Below are 15,867 nucleotides of genomic sequence, written 5' to 3'. Positions count from 1 at the left end.
ATGTTGTTAGAACTGCAAGTGCAGTTGTATTCCTTGAGCTGCCATGATGTTTCCTGCTGGCTCGAGCAGTGGGCATTTTGTTGTGACATGTGAAGTGAAGTTAGGAGAGTTTAGCGTCTGCATTGTGTTGTTCTTCCAGGTGAGGGTATATTAGATATTTGAATAGTTGTAGGGACTTTAAAGAGAGGGGAGTTATCCATGGATTGCTTGTTGTGAATGTATTGTATAAGTGATTCAATAGACTTAAACTGCGGTAGAGACCACATGATAGGGAGTGGATCTTGTATTTGGAGGACAGGGGAGAGCAGTATCAACGTGGCCCCAGTGGCCTAATGGATAAGGCACTGGCCTCCTTAGCCAGGGATTGTGGGTTCAAGTCCCATCTGGGGTGAAACTCTGTACATTCAGCTCTTGACTTTTACATTTTCAAAGCACAAACCACACAATTCAGCCCTTTCTTTACATAGACTTTGCAGCTATGGAACATCAATCTACCTTCAAAACACAAGTGCTGGAACTCAAAAACAGTTGCCTACATATCCTACTCTTGGGCCCAGTCTGGAGAATGGGATTTCAACCCACCTTTCTGGCTAGACATTATTTATGTCCTCCTTTGGATAGCACTCGCAGGCAGTCTCCCATTTAGCATTAAAACATGTACTTATTTCACCACTTGAATGTATAAACTGTTGAATAATTAAAAATACCATGTGAAACTGCTATGTTGATAAAGAAGTATTTCTCGAAAAAAGTGCAGCAGATGGGAAGACAGTGCACCCTATTTTATGCTACTATCGCTGGGCCCCTAGTCTTAGAAACCAAACTGAGTTTAGGGAGGGCAGGGTGGTGTTTCAATGATGGCAGTTAAATAGATTTTTCAAAACACCCTGGGTGTTGTTAGACTGAGAAGTTGATGGGACACCTGTGAAAGGCAGCTTTACTTCTCTGCTTTTAGTTGATGTAGATTGTATGTCCTGTTTAACAACCTTTGGTTTCAACAAGGACATTAGAGAGATATTGGGACACTGCCTGGGATGCTTGTCCTCTCTCTATTTTGAAAATTTGCCATGCCAACTAAGGGCCAAGGCAGACGTTTAGTTTTAGCCTTGCCCAACTCTAATTTTCCAAACCTAGAGCATACATTTGGCGCAGATTGTAATACTTTGTTAGTACTACCTGTTGCTCCCTTAAGAGTGCATATATTGTGAACAAACAAGATGGCCAAATTATATCGTAGGAGTCTGCCACACCAGGTCCTTCACTCGTAAGAACAGTGGGACTGAAGCATGATGGATTAACTAGTTCCCTTAAATGCAGCCATTTTAAACTTTAATCACCACAGCTGGGGACTCTTTAAAGGGATATGAACTTCTTTTATACCTGAGTGGGAGCGACAAACATGTAGAATATGTGTCGTATTTTTAGAAAGTGTTTGTAGCTATTGGTTAACAGCACTCCTGTGCAACCCCGTTGGCCTAATGGGTAAGGCAGTCAAATACTCACAAAGGGATTGTGGGTTTGAGTTCTTTCTGGGGTGGAAGAAGATGTATTTTGGTGATGTTTATCTAGTTTCCTAAGGGTCTTCCTTCTTATCAACATTAGCACTGAAGCGTGCTGATAAAATAACCAATTCCAACAAACTTTACTCCGCCACCTGTTCAAGTACCACAGCAGAGCATTTTCTCCACTGCTAGGATAGGAATGGAGAAATGTGCTTGTTTTATGTCTGAGCAGAAAAGATATATGTTTGAATGGATGTGTGGGATAAAACACACCCTGTCGTATGTTGTAAAGGTATTGCAAGTTGTGGAGTAGCTTAGTGATCACAAAGAGGAAAGTGGGTGAAGACAGAATTCCTCTGTGGGGTGAATGAACTCGGAGGTGACTTGCGTTATCCTTTTTATGTATGACAAAGGTACTTTATTTCTTACTGCACATTTCAATGCCATCACTCAAAAAAAACAAAAAATTCCTAGTCTTTTGTTGTTTCATATGGAAGATTAGGTTTTCAGGCATGGAGAATGAAAGCAGAAGCTGTAGTGCTGAATTAGACGTTCTCATAAACCATGTAATAATGTGTTCAAAAAAAGGCATGACATTTCTGAGTCATATTAAAAATGATGTGTAAATTTGCAGATAGAGTCTATCTTTCCAGTAATGATCTACAGTGTGCAAAAAGTAAACCTTTTGCCATAAGTATCTCCTTTCTGCTAAGCACCGATCATTAAAAATCTCTCTATAAATATGTATATCAGAAGAAGAAAATGCTAGTTCGGGTTGATGTTGTTAGAACTGCAAGTGCAGTTGTATTCCTTGAGCTGCCTTGATGTTTCCTGCTGGCTCGAGCAGTGGGCATTTTGTTGTGACATGTGAAGTGAAGTTAGGAGAATTTAGCGTCCGCATTGTGTTGTTCTTCCAGGTGACGGTATATTAGATATCTGAATAGTTGTAAGGACTTTAAAGAGAGGGGAGTTATCCATGGATTGCTTGTTGTGAATGTATTGTATAAGTAATTCCATAGACTTAAACTGCGGTAGAGACCACATGATAGGGAGTGGATCTTATATTTGGAGGACAGGGGAGAGCAGTATGAACGTGGCGTCAGTGGCCTAATGGAGAAGGCACTGGTCTCCTAAGCCAGGGATTGTGGGTTCAAGTTCCATCTGGGGGGAAACTCTATACATTCAGTGCTTGACTTTTAAATTTTCAAAGCGCAAACCACACAATTCAGCCCTTGCTTTACATAGACATTGCAGCTATGGAACATCAATCTACCTTCAAAACACAAGTGCTGGAACTCAAAAACATTTGCCTACATATCCTACTCTTGGGCCCAGTCTGGAGAATGGGATTTCAACCCACCTTTCTGGCTAGACATTTTTTATGTCCTCCTTTGGATAGCACTCGCAGGCAGTCTCCCATTTAGCATTAAAACATGTACTTATTTCACCACTTGAATGTATAAACTGTTGAATAATTAAAAATACCATGTGAAACTGCTATGTTGATAAAGAAGTATTTCTCGAAAGAAGTGCAGCAGATGGGAAGACAGTGCACCCTATTTTATGCTACTATCGCTGGGCCCCTAGTCTTAGAAACCAAACTGAGTTTAGGGAGGGCAGGGTGGTGTTTTAATGATGGCAGTTAAATAGATTTTTCAAAACACCCGGGGTGTTGTTAGACTGAGAAGTTGATGGGACACCTGTGAAAGGCAGCTTTACTTGTCTGCTTTTAGTTGATGTAGATTGTATGTCCTGTTTAACAACCTTCGGTTTCAACAAGGACATTAGAGAGATATTGGGACACTGCCTGGGATGCTTGTCCTCTCTCTATTTTGAAAATTTGCCATGCCAACTAAGGGCCAAGGCAGACGTTTAGTTTTAGCCTTGCCCAACTCTAATTTTCCAAACCTAGAGCATACATTTGGCGCAGATTGTAATACTTTGTTAGTACTACCTGCTGTTCCCTTAAGAGTGCATATATTGAGAACAAACAAGATGACCAAATTATATCGTAGGAGTCTGCCACACCAGGTCCTTCACTCGTAAGAACAGTGGGACTGAAGCATGATGGATTAACTAGTTCCCTTAAATGCAGCCATTTCAAACTTTAATCACCACAGCTGGGGACTCTTTAAAGGTGATATGAACTTCTTTTATACCTGAGTGGGAGCGACAAACATGTAGAATATGTGTCGTATTTTTAGAAAGTATTTGTAGCTATTGGTTAACAGCACTCCTGTGCAACCCCGTTGGCCTAATTCTAAGGCAGTCAGATACTCACATAGGGATTGTGGGTTTGAGTTCTTTCTAGGGGTGGAAGAAGATGTATTTTGGAGATGTTTATCTAGTTTCCTAAGGGTCTTCCTTCTTAACAACATTAGCACTGAAGCGTGCTGATAAAATAACCAATTCCAACAAACTTTACTCCGCCACCTGTTCAAGTACCACAGCAGAGCATTTTCTCCACTGCTAGGATAGGAATGGAGAAATGTGCTTGTTTTATGTCTGAGCAGAAAAGATATATGTTTGAATGGATGTGTGGGATAAAACACCCCCTGTCGTATGTTGTAAAGGTATTGCAAGTTGTGGAGTAGCTTAGTGATCACATAGAGGAAAGTGGGTGAAGACAGAATTCCTCTGTGGGGTGAATGAACTCGGAGGTGACTTGCGTTATCCTTTTTATGTATGACAAAGGTACTTTATTTCTTACTGCACATTTCAATGCCATCGCTCAAAAAAAACAAAAAATTCCTAGTCTTTTGTTGTTTCATATGGAAGATTATGTTTTCAGGCATGGAGAATGAAAGCAGAAGCTGTAGTGCTGAATTAGACGTTCTCACAAACCATGTAATAATTTGTTCAAAAAAAGGCATGACATTTCTGAGTCATATTAAAAATGATGAGTAAATATGCAGATAGAGTCTATCTTTCCAGTAATGATCTACAGTGTTGTGAGAAAACAGGGCTAATTGCAGAGGCCCCATAACTTTTTGCCCCCATTTTCCTCTTTTTGCTGGTGTTTTCCTGACTTTGATGGTGCCCTGGGTACTGCTAACCAGTCCCAGGGCCTGTGCTCTGTGTAAAATGGATATGCAAATTAGGCTAATTATAATTGGCTAAGTTAACCTACCTATAAGTCCCTAGTATATGGTAGGGCATGTAGGTTTAGGGACCACAGCATAGGTGGTGCACACCTAGGTGCACTGCTGAGGTGCCCAGTGTCATTTTAAAAGCAAGCCTGCCTTGCTGGCTGCTTTTAAATTAAAGTTATATGCAAATTCGACTTTGGAATTAAAGGTACTTCCAAAGTCTTAAACTACATTATTTTTACATATAAGTCACCCCTAAGGTGTGCCCTATGTGCCCCTAGGGCTGGGTGCCATGTAACTATAAGCAGGGACTTTATAACAATAGATTTATAAGCCCTGGTGAGGTAAAAACAGCCAAATTAGTTTTTCCCTCATTGAAGTAAATGGCCTTCATAGGCTAGAATGGGCAGACTTTATTTTAAATTTTAAAGTCTCCTTAAATGTTACATACCAAGAATTTGGTATCAAATTGATTGTTATAATAAATCCCACAACTTCCAGTTGTTGGATTTAATATAACTAGTTCAGGTAAAAAGTTTAGACTTTACCTAAAAAGTTGCCAATTTCAGCTCTGCATTGTTTTTGCTGCTGTGCTCTGATTGGCCAGCCTGCAGCAGCTTCTGCCAGGCTGCCTTGATGAGGTGTGAAGTGGCCAGACTTCACACAAAGGAATGTGCTTGGGGGAGAGAATCTCCCCTCAGCAGATGGTGAGGCAGGAAGGGGGAGGGCTGCCAAACTGGTCTTCAAAGGCAGAGAAGGACATTTGCAGCACCCAGCAACACCCCCACATCCTGCAACCCCAGACAGCTAGGTGCCCCCTTGATTAGATTAGGAGAGGGCAGGAGAGGGGTGTGTTTATGATTTTTAGCCACACCAGTGGGTGGGCTCAGCCAGATGTAACCTCCAAAAATCAGATTCATCCATGTTGGATTTTTAGAGACTGTTGCCTTCTGGGATGGATTTTTGCCACACTTCCCAGGAAGTGGTCATCACAGGGGGACGACCCTGTCCCTGATTGGAGAACCAGGGCCCCACTGCTTTTCACCCAGGAGCAAGGATAAAACTGGCAGACCTGCACCCACACCTCAGATCCCCTCCAGAATTCAACAAGAAAGGAACTAAAGAAGAAGAAGGACTGCCCTGCTGGCCCCGTGGCCTGCACCTGGACCCTGCACTCAGAAGGACTGCACCAGCTGCACACTTGGGCTTCACCACAAGAAGGACTTTGCCTGGCTTCAACTGGTTCAAGGAGGGACTCCCTGTTTGCTACAGGTGAAAAATTGCTAAACCAGAGTCCCCTGCACCAACTCCTGAAGAAAGCGACCAGCTGACCACTGTCCAGTGGCCAAAAAGGAGTTTGCGCCAGGTGCATTCTGGGAGTTGAAGTCCGCACCCCCCAAGGACCATCACAGAACTTCTGGACCCTTGGGGTGAGCTGTGGACCCCAAAAGAACCTTAAAAGAACATCTGGGTGAAGCCCCAGAAGTTTGGAAAAGATTTGAGAATTTTGGGAAAAAAGCTCCAGAGAGGGACCGACCCGCCGTGGAAATTCTAGCCGGCTTGCCTCAACCGCGACCCGGCCTGACTTCGTGGTTCGTCCCGGTAAAGAAAAACATCCAAAAAAGAGACTAAGTCCGAACGTAAAAAGTTGACCGGGACCTCCCAGCCATCGTATCCGAGAAGGGCTCCATGGACGTCGGATCAAGATCCAGGTTTACCCCGGTCGAAGGATTTTCATCTCGAAAAAACGACTAAGTCCGAAGGTAAAAGTCTCCACTGAGGAAACCCACATCGCGTATCCGGACAAGGGCTCCAGGAGGTCGGATTCAACTGGCAGGTTCGTCCCGGTGAAGAAAAACTTCAAAATAAAGACTAAGTCAGAAGGTAACTTTTTAACCGAGGCCTCCCGCGACCTGTAGCCGAGCAGGGCTCCATCGCGGTCGGCCTGAAAGTTTGACTTTGCCCCGGTCGAGGTGCAACCAGATGACCCGATTGGCGCTTTTTGTTTCTAAGCGCTAGAAAAGTAATAATTCTTTAAAAATTCATATCTCCGGTTCCCCTGAACCGATTTTAATCGTTTTTGTGTCATTTTAAAGATAAAAATATAAACTATTTGTATAAATTGGTTTTGGATTTTTAAACTGTTTCCTGTGTTTTATTTAATTACTGTTTTGTGATATTTGAATGCTTTACACTTTGTCTCCTAAGTTAAGCCTTGACGCTCGTTGCCAAGCTACCAAGGGTTGAGCTGGGATTAATTTACTGAGACCTAACTGTACCTATGTGGAGGTTGGTGGCTTGTTGCTAGGTGTAGGTACCTACCTGCCCTACCAATAACCCATTTTCCAACAAGTGTGCAAAAAGTAAACCTTTTGCCATAAGTATCTCCTTTCTGCTAAGCACCGATCATTAAAAATCTCTCTATAAATATGTATATCAGAAGAAGGAAATGCTAGTTCGGGTTGATGTTGTTAGAACTGCAAGTGCAGTTGTATTCCTTGAGCTGCCATGATGTTTCCTGCTGGCTCGAGCAGTGGGCATTTTGTTGTGACATGTGAAGTGAAGTTAGGAGAGTTTAGCGTCCGCATTGTGTTGTTCTTCCAGGTGAGGGTATATTAGATATTTGAATAGTTGTAAGGACTTTAAAGAGAGGGGAGTTATCCATGGATTGCTTGTTGTGAATGTATTGTATAAGTGATTCAATAGACTTAAACTGCGGTAGAGACCACATGATAGGGAGTGGATCTTGTATTTGGAGGACAGGGGAGAGCAGTATCAACGTGGCCCCAGTGGCCTAATGGATAAGGCACTGGCCTCCTTAGCCAGGGATTGTGGGTTCAAGTCCCCTCTGGGGTGAAACTCTGTACATTCAGCTCTTGACTTTTACATTTTCAAAGCACAAACCACACAATTCAGCCCTTGCTTTACATAGACTTTGCAGCTATGGAACATCAATCTACCTTCAAAACACAAGTGCTGGAACTCAAAAACAGTTGCCTACATAGCCTACTCTTGGGCCCAGTCTGGAGAATGGGATTTCAACCCACCTTTCTGGCTAGACATTTTTTATGTCCTCCTTTGGATAGCACTCGCAGGCAGTCTCCCATTTAGCATTAAAACATGTACTTATTTCACCACTTGAATGTATAAACTGTTGAATAATTAAAAATACCATGTGAAACTGCTATGTTGATAAAGAAGTATTTCTCGAAAAAAGTGCAGCAGATGGGAAGACAGTGCACCCTATTTTATGCTACTACCGCTGGGACCCTTGTCTTAGAAACCAAACTGAGTTTAGGGAGGGCAGGGTGGTGTTTCAATGATGGCAGTTAAAAAGATTTTTCAAAACACCCGGGGTGTTTTTAGACTGAGAAGTTGATGGGACACCTGTGAAAGGCAGCTTTACTTGTCTGCTTTTAGTTGATGTAGATTGTATGTCCTGTTTAACAACCTTTGGTTTCAACAAGGACATAAGAGAGATATTGGGACACTGCCTGGGATGCTTGTCCTCTCTCTATTTTGAAAATTTGCCATGCCAACTAAGGGCCAAGGCAGACGTTTAGTTTTAGCCTTGCCCAACTCTAATTTTCCAAACCTAGAGCATACATTTGGCGCAGATTGTAATACTTTGTTAGTACTACCTGTTGTTCTCTTAACAGTGCATATATTGTGAACAAACTAGATGGCCAAATCATATCGTAGGAGTCTGCCACACCAGGTCCTTCACTCGTAAGAACAGTGGGACTGAAGCATGATGGATTAACTACTTCCCTTAAATGCAGCCATTTCAAACTTTAATCAACACAGCTGGGGACTCTTTAGAGGTGATATGAACTTCTTTTATACCTGAGTGGGAGCTACAAACATGTAGAATATGTGTCGTATTTTTAGAAAGTGTTTGTAGCTATTGGTTAACAGCACTCCTGTGCAACCCCGTTGGCCTAATGGGTAAGGCAGTCAAATACTCACAAAGGGATTGTGGGTTTGAATTCTTTCTGGGGTGGAAGAAGATGTATTTTGGTGATGTTTATCTAGTTTCCTAAGGGTCTTACTTCTTATCAACATTAGCACTGAAGCGTGCTGATAAAATAACCAATTCCAACAAACTTTACTCCGCCACCTGTTCAAGTACCACAGCAGAGCATTTTCTCCACTGCTAGGATAGGAATGGAGAAATGTGCTTGTTTTAGGTCTGAGCAGAAAAGATATATGTTTGAATGGATGTGTGGGATAAAACACACCCTGTCGTATGTTGTAAAGGTATTGCAAGTTGTGGAGTAGCTTAGTGATCACATAGAGGAAAGTGGGTGAAGACAGAATTCCTCTGTGGGGTGAATGAACTCGGAGGTGACTTGCGTTATCCTTTTTATGAATGACAAAGGTACTTTATTTCTTACTGCACATTTCAATGCCATCACTCAAAAAAAACAAAAAATTCCTAGTCTTTTGTTGTTTCATATGGAAGATTATGTTTTCAGGCATGGAGAATGAAAGCAGAAGCTGTAGTGCTGAATTAGACGTTCTCACAAACCATGTAATAATTTGTTCAAAAAAAGGCATGACGTTTCTGAGTCATATTAAAAATGATGTGTAAATATGCAGATAGAGTCTATCTTTCCAGTAATGATCTACAGTGTGCAAAAAGTAAACCTTTTGCCATAAGTATCTCCTTTCTGCTAAGCACCGATCATTAAAAATCTCTCTATAAATATGTATATCAGAAGAAGGAAATGCTAGTTCGGGTTGATGTTGTTAGAACTGCAAGTGCAGTTGTATTCCTTGAGCTGCCTTGATGTTTCCTGATGGCTCGAGCAGTGGGCATTTTGTTGTGACATGTGAAGTGAAGTTAGGAGAGTTTAGCGTCCGCATTGTGTTGTTCTTCCAGGTGAGGGTATATTAGATATTTGCATAGTTGTAAGGACTTTAAAGAGAGGGGAGTTATCCATGGATTGCTTGTTGTGAATGTATTGTATAAGTGATTCCATAGACTTAAACTGCGGTAGAGACCACATGATAGGGAGTGGATCTTGTATTTGGAGGACAGGGGAGAGCACTATCAACGTGGCCCCAGTGGCCTAATGGATAAGGCACTGGCCTCCTAAGCCAGGGATTGTGGGTTCAAGTCTCATCTGGGGTGAAACTCTGTACATTCAGCTCTTGACTTTTACATTTTCAAAGCACAAACCACACAATTCATCCCTTGCTTTACATAGACTTTGCAGCTATGGAACATTTGCCTACATATCCTACTCTTGGGCCCAGTCTGGAGAATGGGATTTCAACCCACCTTTCTGGCTAGACATTTTTTATGTCCTCCTTTGGATAGCACTCGCAGGCAGTCTCCCATTTAGCATTAAAACATGTACTTATTTCACCACTTGAATGTATAAACTGTTGAATAATTAAAAATACCATGTGAAACTGCTATGTTGATAAAGAAGTATTTCTCGAAAAAAGTGCAGCAGATGGGAAGACAGTGCACCCTATTTTATGCTACTATCGCTGGGCCCCTAGTCTTAGAAACCAAACTGAGTTTAGGGAGGGCAGGGTGGTGTTTCAATGATGGCAGTTAAAAAGATTTTTCAAAACACCCGGGGTGTTGTTAGACTGAGAAGTTGATGGGACACCTGTGAAAGGCAGCTTTACTTGTCTGCTTTTAGTTGATGTAGATTGTATGTCCTGTTTAACAACCTTTGGTTTCAACAAGGACATAAGAGAGATATTGGGACACTGCCTGGGATGCTTGTCCTCTCTCTATTTTGAAAATTTGCCATGCCAACTAAGGGCCAAGGCAGACATTTAGTTTTAGCCTTGCCCAACTCTATTTTTCCAAACCTAGAGCATACATTCGGCGCAGATTGTAATACTTAGTATGTATTTTGGAGATGTTTATCTAGTTTCCTAAGGGTCTTCCTTCTTATCAACATTAGCACTGAAGCGTGCTGATAAAATAACCAATTCCAACAAACTTTACTCCGCCACCTGTCAAGTACCACAGTAGAGCATTATCTCCACTGCTAGGATAGGAATGGAGAAATGTGCTTGTTTTATGTCTGAGCAGAAAAGATATATGTTTGAATGGATGTGTGGGATAAAACACACCCTGTCGTATGTTGTAAAGGTATTGCAAGTTGTGGAGTAGCTTAGTGATCACATAGAGGAAAGTGGGTGAAGACTGAATTCCTCTGTGGGGTGAATGAACTCGGAGGTGACTTGCGTTATCCTTTTTATGTATGACAAAGGTTCTTTATTTCTTACTGCACATTTCAATGCCATCACTCAAAAAAAACAAAAAATTCCTAGTCTTTTGTTGTTTCATATGGAAGATTATGTTTTCAGGCATGGAGAATGAAAGCAGAAGCTGTAGCGCTGTATTAGACGTTCTCACAAACCATGTAATAATTTGTTCAAAAAAAGGCATGACATTTCTGAGTCATATTAAAAATGATGTGTAAATATGCAGATAGAGTCTATCTTTCCAGTAATGATGTACAGTGTGCAAAAAGTAAACCTTTTGCCATAAGTATCTCCTTTCTGCTAAGCACCGATTGTGAGAAACTAGGGCTGATTGCAGAGGCCCCATAACTTTTTGCCCCCATTTTCCACTTTATGCTGGTGTTTTCCTGACTCTGATGGTGCCCTGGGTACTGCTAACCAGTCCCAGGGCCTGTGCTCTGTGTAAAATGGATATGCAAATTAGGCTAATTATAATTGGCTAAGTTAACCTACCTATAAGTCCCTAGTATATGGTAGGGCATGTAGGTTTAGGGACCACAGCATAGGTGGTGCACACCTAGGTGCATTGCTGAGGTGCCCAGTGTCATTTTAAAAGCAAGCCTGCCTTGCTGGCTGCTTTTAAATTAAAGTTATATGCAAATTCGACTTTGGAATTAAAGGTACTTCCAAAGTCTTAAACTACCTTATTTTTACATATACGTCACCCCTAAGGTGTGCCCTATGTGCCCCTAGGGCTGGGTGCCATGTAACTATAAGCAGGGACTTTATAAAAATAGATTTATAAGCCCTGGTGAGGTAAAAACAGCCAAATTAGTTTTTCCCTCATTGAAGTAAATAGCCTTCATAGGCTAGAATGGGCAGACTTTATTTTAAATTTTAAAGTCTCCTTAAATGTTACATACCAAGAATTTGGTATCAAATTGATTGTTATAATAAATCCCACAACTTCCAGTTGTTGGATTTAATATAACTAGTTCAGGTAAAAAGTTTAGACTTTACCTAAAAAGTTGCCAATTTCAGCTCTGCATTGTTTTTGCTGCTGTGCTCTGATTGGCCAGCCTGCAGCAGCTTCTGCCAGGCTACCTTGATGAGGTGTGAAGTGGCCTGACTTCACACAAAGGAATGTGCTTGGGGGAGAGAATCTCCCCTCAGCAGATGGTGAGGCAGGAAGGGGGAGGGCTGCCAAACTGGTCTTCAAAGGCAGAGAAGGACATTTGCAGCACCCAGCAACACCCCCACATCCTGCAACCCCAGACAGCTAGGTGCCCCCTTGATTAGATTAGGAGAGGGCAGGAGAGGGGTGTGTTTATGATTTTTAGCCACACCAGTGGGTGGGCTCAGCCAGATGTAACCTCCAAAAATCAGATTCATCCATGTTGGATTTTTAGAGACTGTTGCCTTCTGGGATGGATTTTTGCCACACTTCCCAGGAAGTGGTCATCACAGGGGGACGACCCTGTCCCTGATTGGAGAACCAGGGCCCCCCTGCTTTTCACCCAGGAGCAAGGATAAAACTGGCAGACCTGCACCCACGCCTCAGATCCCCTCCAGAATTCAACAAGAAAGGAACTAAGGAAGAAGAAGGACTGCCCTGCTGGACCCCTGGCCTGCACCTGGACCCTGCACTCAGAAGGACTGCACCAGCTGCACACTTGGGCTTCACCACAAGAAGGACTTTGCCTGGCTTCAACTGGTTCAAGGAGGGACTCCCTGTTTGCTACAGGTGAAAAATTGCTAACCAGAGTCCCCTGCACCAACTCCTGAAAGAAGCGACCAGCTGACCACTGCCCAGTGGCCAAAAAGGAGTTTGCGCCAGGTGCATTCTGGGAGTTGAAGTCCGCACCCCCAAGGACCATCACAGAACTTCTGGACCCTTGGGGTGAGCTGTGGACCCCAAAAGAACCTTAAAAGAACATCTGGGTGAAGCCCCAGAAGTTTGGAAAAGATTTGAGAATTTTAGGAAAAAAGCTCCAGAGAGGGACCGACCCGCCGCGGAAATTCTAGCCGGCTTGCCTCAACCGCGACCCGGCCTGACTTCGTGGTTCGTCCCGGTAAAGAAAAACATCCAAAAAAGAGACTAAGTCCGAACGTAAAAAGTTGACCAGGACCTCCCAGCCATCGTATCCGAGAAGGGCTCCATGGACGTCGGATCAAGATCCAGGTTTACCCCGGTCGAAGGATTTTCATCTCGAAAAAACGACTAAGTCCGAAGGTAAAAGTCTCCACCGAGGAAACCCACATCGCGTATCCGGACAAGGGCTCCAGGAGGTCGGATTCAACTGGCAGGTTCGTCCCGGTGAAGAAAAACTTCAAAATAAAGACTAAGTCAGAAGGTAACTTTTTAACCGAGGCCTCCCGCGACCTGTAGCCGAGCAGGGCTCCATCGCGGTCGGCCTGAAAGTTTGACTTTGCCCCGGTCGAGGTGCAACCAGATGACCCGATTGGCGCTTTTTGTTTCTAAGCGCTAGAAAAGTAATAATTCTTTAAAAATTCAAATCTCCGGTTCCCCTGAACCGATTTTAATCGTTTTTGTGTCATTTTAAAGATAAAAATATAAACTATTTTTATAAATTGGTTTTGGATTTTTAAACTGTTTCCTGTGTTTTATTTAATTACTGTTTTGTGATATTTGAATGCTTTACACTTTGTCTCCTAAGTTAAGCCTTGACGCTCGATGCCAAGCTACCAAGGGTTGAGCTGGGATTAATTTACTGAGACCCAACTGTACCTATGTCGAGGTTGGTGGCTTGTTGCTAGGTGTTGGTACCTACCTGCCCTACCAATAACCCATTTTACAACACCGATCATTAAAAATCTCTCTATAAATATGTATATCAGAAGAAGGAAATGCTAGTTCGGGTTGATGTTGTTAGAACTGCAAGCGCAGTTGTATTCCTTGAGCTGCCTTGATGTTTCCTGCTGGCTCGAGCAGTGGGCATTTTGTTGTGACATGTGAAGTGAAGTTAGGAGAGTTTAGCGTCCGCATTGTGTTGTTCTTCCAGGTGAGGGTATATTAGATATTTGAATAGTTCTAAGGACTTTAAAGAGAGGGGAGTTATCCATGGATTGCTTGTTGTGAATGTATTGTATAAGTAATTCCATAGACTTAAACTGCGGTAGAGACTACATGATAGGGAGTGGATCTTGTATTTGGAGGACAGGGGAGAGCAGTATGAACGTGGCGTCAGTGGCCTAATGGATAAGGCACTGGCCTCCTAAGCCAGGGATAGTGGGTTCAAGTTCCATCTGGGGTGAAACTCGGTACATTCAGCGCTTGACTTTTACATTTTCAAAGCGCAAACCACACAATTCAGCCCTTGCTTTACATAGACATTGCAGCTATGGAAAATCAATCTACCTTCAAAACACAAGTGCTGGAACTCAAAAACATTTGCCTACATATCCTACTCTTGGGCCCAGTCTGGAGAATGGGATTTCAACCCACCTTTCTGGCTAGACAGTTTTTATGTCCTCCGTTGGATAGCACTCGCAGGCAGTCTCCCATTTAGCATTAAAACATGTACTTATTTCACCACTTGAATGTATAAACTGTTGAATAATTAAAAATACCATGTGAAACTGCTATGTTGATAAAGAAGTATTTCTCGAAAAAAGTGCAGCAGATGGGAAGACAGTGCACCCTATTTTATGCTACTATCGCTGGGCCCCTAGTCTTAGAACCAAACTGAGTTTAGGGAGGGCAGGGTGGTGTTTTAATGATGGCAGTTAAATAGATTTTTCAAAACACCCTGGGTGTTGTTAGACTGAGAAGTTGATGGGACACCTGTGAAAGGCAGCTTTACTTGTCTGCTTTTAGTTGATGTAGATTGTATGTCCTGTTTAACAACCTTCGGTTTCAACAAGGACATTAGAGAGATATTGGGACACTGCCTGGGATGCTTGTCCTCTCTCTATTTTGAAAATTTGCCATGCCAACTAAGGGCCAAGGCAGACGTTTAGTTTTAGCCTTGCCCAACTCTAATTTTCCAAACCTAGAGCATACATTTGGCGCAGATTGTAATACTTTGTTAGTACTACCTGTTGTTCCCTTAAGAGTGCATATATTGAGAACAAACAAGATGGCCAAATTATATCGTAGGAGTCTGCCACACCAGGTCCTTCACTCGTAAGAACAGTGGGACTGAAGCATGATGGATTAACTAGTTCCCTTAAATACAGCCATTTCAAACTTTAATCACCACAGCTGGGGACTCTTTAAAGGTGATATGAACTTCTTTTATACCTGAGTGGGAGCGACAAACATGTAGAATATGTGTCGTATTTTTAGAAAGTATTTGTAGCTATTGGTTAACAGCACTCCTGTGCAACCCCGTTGGACTAATTCTAAAGCAGTCAGATACTCACAAAGGGATTGTGGGTTTGAGTTCTTTCTAGGGGTGGAAGAAGATGTATTTTGGAGATGTTTATCTAGTTTCCTAAGGGTCTTCCTTCTTAACAACATTAGCACTGAAGCGTGCTGATAAAATAACCAATTCCAACAAACTTTACTCCGCCACCTGTTCAAGTACCACAGCAGAGCATTTTCTCCACTGCTAGGATAGGAATGGAGAAATGTGCTTGTTTTATGTCTGAGCAGAAAAGATATATGTTTGAATGGATGTGTGGGATAAAACACACCCTGTCGTATGTTGTAAAGGTATTGCAAGTTGTGGAGTAGCTTAGTGATCACATAGAGGAAAGTGGGTGAAGACAGAATTCCTCTGTGGGGTGAATGAACTCGGAGGTGACTTGCGTTATCCTTTTTATGTATGACAAAGGTACTTTATTTCTTACTGCACATTTCAATGCCATCACACAAAAAAAACAAAAAATTCCTAGTCTTTTGTTGTTTCATATGGAAGATTATGTTTTCAGGCATGGAGAATGAAAGCAGAAGCTGTAGTGCTGAATTAGACGTTCTCACAAACCATGTAATAATTTGTTCAAAAAAGGCATGACATTTCTGAGTCATATTAAAAATGATGAGTAAATATGCAGATAGAGTCTATCTTTCCAGTAATGATCTACAGTGTGCAAAA

General features: G+C 42.3%; 2 non-coding genes across 2 annotated transcripts; both read left to right on the top strand.

The window, feature by feature from the left end:
• The first annotated feature begins 318 nt into the window (after positions 1-318).
• Positions 319-391, top strand: TRNAR-CCU (transfer RNA arginine (anticodon CCU)). The gene has a single exon. It is a non-coding gene; the product is annotated as a tRNA-Arg (tRNA).
• A 9,264-nt stretch (positions 392-9,655) lies between these two features.
• On the top strand, positions 9,656-9,728 carry TRNAR-CCU (transfer RNA arginine (anticodon CCU)). Its single transcript has one exon. It is a non-coding gene; the product is annotated as a tRNA-Arg (tRNA).
• Positions 9,729-15,867: the final 6,139 nt, after the last annotated feature.

This window comes from Pleurodeles waltl, chromosome 7 (assembly GCF_031143425.1).
Source record: "Pleurodeles waltl isolate 20211129_DDA chromosome 7, aPleWal1.hap1.20221129, whole genome shotgun sequence".
Lineage (NCBI taxonomy): Eukaryota > Metazoa > Chordata > Amphibia > Caudata > Salamandridae > Pleurodeles > Pleurodeles waltl.
Note: the sequence above shows the minus strand (reverse complement) of the source record. Positions and strands in the feature narration are given on the sequence as shown.